This window comes from Wolffia australiana, chromosome 2, assembly GCF_029677425.1.
Source record: "Wolffia australiana isolate 7733 chromosome 2, ASM2967742v1".
In the NCBI taxonomy this organism is placed as follows: domain Eukaryota; kingdom Viridiplantae; phylum Streptophyta; class Magnoliopsida; order Alismatales; family Araceae; genus Wolffia; species Wolffia australiana.
In genome coordinates this window covers 26,030,052-26,034,741 of record NC_135836.1, presented here as the reverse complement: position 1 = coordinate 26,034,741, position 4,690 = coordinate 26,030,052, and the positions used below count along the sequence as shown (strand labels likewise).

At 45.3% G+C, this 4,690-nt stretch overlaps 1 pseudogene; it reads left to right on the top strand.

Annotated features, from left to right (window-relative positions):
* The first annotated feature begins 577 nt into the window (after positions 1 to 577).
* LOC144700264 (protein LIGHT-DEPENDENT SHORT HYPOCOTYLS 4 pseudogene) lies at positions 578 to 2,130 on the top strand (annotated as a pseudogene).
* The last annotated feature ends 2,560 nt before the right edge of the window (positions 2,131 to 4,690 follow it).

The window sequence follows — 4,690 nt, the reverse complement described above, 5'->3', positions numbered from 1 at the left end:
AGTTTGAGGGAGAGAGAGAGACTGTGTATGTGCGTGCGAGAGAGCGGGAGAGAGAGGACTGTGCGTAAGTGTGTGCGTGCAGGAGAGAGAGAGAAAGAGACACTTTGTATTTGTGTTTGAGCTAGAGAATTTGTATACTTGTGCGTATTTGTGTGCGAGAGAGAGGAGAGGGAGAGAGTCTGTGTACACACATATATTTGTGTATGTGCGTTTATACGAGATAGAGAGATCAAGACTGTTTTTGTGTGTGCTTGAGAGAGAGAGGGGGAGAGAGCTAGAGAGACCGTCTATCTGTGTGTTTGAGAGAGAGTGAGAGAGAGAGCGGGAGAGACTTAGAGAGACTGTGTTTAAGTGTGTTTGGGGGGGGGGGCGGGCAGTTAGACAGACTGTGTTTATGTGTGTTTAAGAGAGCGGGAGAGTTAGAGAGACTGCTTATGTGTGTCCATCCGAGACTGCGTGTATATCTGTTAGTGATGGAGAGAGAGAGAGAGACGATCAAATCAGTCTACTCTCGCGTTGAAATTTTCGCGACTCTGGATGAAAGACGTCCGATCATGATTTTTAAGTGGGTTCACTGTCGTAACTCGTAAGTTCTTGAGGAAGCGTACGAGATCGCCACTGAAGGGCTTGAAGTACAAGAGGACAAGGCTATGAGAAAGAGAGAGAAACAGAGAGAGGGGAAGGGCCGATAGGGCAACCTGGTGAGGGAAAGTTGGCTGCATTGATTGCCGAAGAAAGGCTTATTCTCGCGGGTTATGTCCCAACTCTTTCACCTGTCCATCGCCCTCAAAAGCCGTCAATTCCGCCCTCTACGCACTCAGACCAGCTTCTTCTTTTCGTGTAACCCTACTGATGCACCGTCTTCACTTCTCATCTCCTCCGATCTATCACTCGGCTTGATGGACTCAGCGGCAAGTCCAGCTTCGGATTCGAACCCTAACGCAACGGCGTGGGCGGGGACGCTTGCCTCGTCGTCGTCCTCGTCCTCGTCTTCTGCCATGTCGTCATCCGCGGCGCCGTCGCTGAGCCGCTACGAGTCGCAGAAGAGGCGAGACTGGAACACGTTCGGGCAGTATCTGAGGAATCACCGGCCGCCATTGTCTCTCCCGAGGTGCAGCGGCGCGCACGTTCTGGAATTCCTCCGCTATCTCGACCAGTTTGGGAAGACGAAGGTGCATACACAGATGTGCCCTTTCTATGGCCATCCAAGCCCTCCTGCGCCTTGCCCTTGTCCTCTGAAACAAGCTTGGGGCAGCCTTGATGCGCTTATCGGCCGTTTAAGGGCTGCTTATGAGGAGAATGGAGGGAAGCCAGAGGCCAATCCCTTTGGGGCGCGCGCCGTGAGGCTTTATCTTAGGGAAGTGAGGGAGATGCAGGCTAAGGCGAGGGGCATCAGCTACGAGAAGAAGAAGAGGAAGAAGCCCTCTCAGCCCTCTCAGTCCTCGGCCCAGCCGCAAAATCAGCCTCATCCGCCGCCGCCTCCGCCGCCCGCTGCCGTTGGCCCGCCGCCGCCCCGATCCATGCTATCGTGATCCTATCTCTCAATTGCTCGCTGTTTTTCTCTCTCTCAACTTCTGTTTCTCCCTCAAATTATCTCTCGATCTCCGTCTCATGATCGCTCACAACATCTCTATCTATCTTTCTATCGCTCATTTTATCTGAACCTCTCTCCATCTTTCTCTCATATTAAATCTCCTAATCTGTCTCTCCCTCACACTATCCCTAAGTCTCTGTCTCTTTCTCTCTCTTTATTTCTTCACTCTCCCTCTCTCTCTTTCAATCGCACTCGTGATCTCTACCTCTTCCTCAAACTAAATCTATCGCACTTTCTCCCTCAGTATCTCTAAATCTCTCACTATTTCTCCAATATCTGTCAATCCAGCAAACTATCTCTACATCTCCCTCTCTATTGCTCAATATTTCTTCAATCTCCCGCTCTCTCTAAATCTCTTTTAACATCTCTCTCTCACTCAAACAATCTCTCATTATCTCTCCCCCTCTCCCTCTTTCTCTCTCAGCTTCTCTCTCAATCTTTCTGTTTCTACATCTAAACCAACCTCTTTTAGCTTGTGTTCTTTGTCGTGTGCGGGCTGAATCTACGATAAGTATTTTCTTCTTTTTTTCTTCTCATGTTCCCATGGAATTCACCGCTGCGGATAATCTTCCTGCAGTCAAACTCGCAGGGGGGAGGTAGCTCCCGTGACGAATGCAAACAGTCCTATACCGCTAGCACGAATATAAAGTAGCCCCTATTCACCTACGGTAGACAGTCAGCTTTAGCTGATTGGAGATGATAATGGCGATAGTGTCGGAAGTCACTGCCAAGGTAAAAAAGGTAGCTTTTAGTTAAGTCAGATGCAATGAGACGCGTTAATCATCCCTCCCGGCCTTGCGGTATTGAAAATGATTGATTTTTATGTCTGAGATTTTTGCTAATGTGTAAGGTCTTCCAAATTCACCCTCACAAAAGGTGAGATGAATGCGATTATCATGCGTTACATCACTTATTCCTTAGCCATACATCGGAAAGGGGGAGATACGTATATATAACTCTTAATGACATGCAATGTAAGCAGTTAATCATCCCCTCTGCCGGCCCGTTATTCATCTATAATTGATTTTTGTATCTAAAATATTTGTTAATACGTTAGATCCTACTTAATCACCCTCACATACATCAGTCTCGTTTTATGTGTAATCACTCATCTCCTGGTTTATTTGCGCATTAAGGTTGATTACGTTATGAATATTTATTCGATTTCCTTTTATAGAGGATATCTATTCCTGTTGAATGGACATGAAAAACAATTAGGAAATCCCCAACACGGAAATCCAGGCTTCTAACTGTAATATTCTCTTGTCTGCGTGATAGCATGCGAGCCTCAAATACCCATCTTAAGCTAATAAAACGTTTGGAAACAGATGCCGGGGAATGAAGATTTTATTATGCGTTCTCTTTGTTCGAAGCCGTTGCTCAAAATTTATGCAAAAGAAGCTTGATTTAACATGCGCTTGAGCAGAAAACCTTCTTTCAACTGATGACAGATGAGTATCACCGATTAATAAGTTTGCATTAAAGATCAAGCCTGACTTGACTTACGAATATTTTTTGTGAATTCTGTAAATTGCAAGGGATCTATGCTGTCTTCTGCTATATTCATTAGTTTTGCAAAATATTCTTTCCAAGAAACATGTGGAATCTTACGGATAATTTCTCGTAAGTTGCCGAAGGCAAGGAAAAAGGTGGGAGAGAAAAAACCTTCTCTCTCGCGTTCCCTCCTCATTTCCTAACTATGTCTTATTTTATAATTTCAATATTATATTACTCAAAAAGCTGTCCAAAAACACGGCATCCTATGCACAAAGTGCCGCGAAAAAATTATCGTCTGAACGAGTCTCTTCTCCGTGCAGTCCAAAACTTCAAGTGCGAAATAGAATAATGGCAAAATTACCAGAGCTTCAACTATAAAAAATTGTTTATCAATGGATATACCCTCTCTACTACTCTTCTCTCGCGCAATATTTGCTCTCTATTTTCTACTGTTCGTGTCAACGCCATGTTTGTGTAGCAGGGAAATTTGGGCGTTGCTCTCTCTCTTCTAAACTTCTCCACCGAGCAGGGGTCAAACGACTTCATATCTCTCTGTGGCTTGGTCAGCCCTGTTTCTATCTGATATATTCCTCTGGCGCTCTGCCAGATATGGTTAAGAGAATGAATGCCTACCAGATAATTCCAGCCATACGTCCCTGACAAGGAGTTCCCCGAAACCTTCTGCAACCCACTGGAAACCTAATATCATTCCAAGAACCGCATGAAATGGGAAGGAGAGAGAGGGAGATGCTTGTCGTTTTGGGGGTAACGCGGAGAGATGGGTCATCGCCAGACAGCATTCAAATGGTAAATTCTCGTTTGAATCGCCAGCGCCCGTGCAGCCGTCGTTTATCGGAATTTAGGGTTGTTCGCTGCGATTGCAAATCTGCCAACGTGTGGTAATTCTGCGTTCTTCGCATCGTTCTTCTGCTCCAATGACGATGAAAAAGACGAGAACGTCTTTACAGTCTTGGCTTTTAAGAAGCTCCGACAGCAATTCCTGCCATCTACATGCTACAAATCCGGCTGTTTTCTCTCTGTTATCTGGAAAATAGACGGAGAAAAATCGGACCTAGAGAGAAAGAGAGAGAAAGAAAGAAAAGAGAGTGTGTGCGAGAAGAGAGAGAGTGAAAGAATGAGAAAGAGATGAGAGAGTGTGTGCAAGAGGAAAGAGAGAGGGAGTTCGATAGTGAGAAAGAGAGAGAAAGTGAAAGAAAAGAGAGAGAGTTCAGTAAAGAGAAGAGAGAAGGGGGGAATGAAGAGTGAGAAAGACAAGATAGCGGGAATGAAGAGTGAGAAACAGAAAGAGAGCGACAGAGGAGAATGAATGCGAGAGATTGAGATCAGCAGAGAAAGATAAGATAAGTTAGCAGAGATATATTAAAGAGAAAGGATAGAGAGAGGAGAGAGAAGACAGAGGTAAGAGAGAAAGGATGGAGGATGGAGAGAGAAGAGAGGGACAGAGAGGCGTGGGAATTGAGATAAGTTAACGAGAGAGAGAGAGAAAACACGAGTGTGAAAGAGAATGAGAGATAAATTGCGTCTGCATATGAGGGGAACAGGGGGGAATTATTATCCTGTTTTCTCTCTTATTTTTCA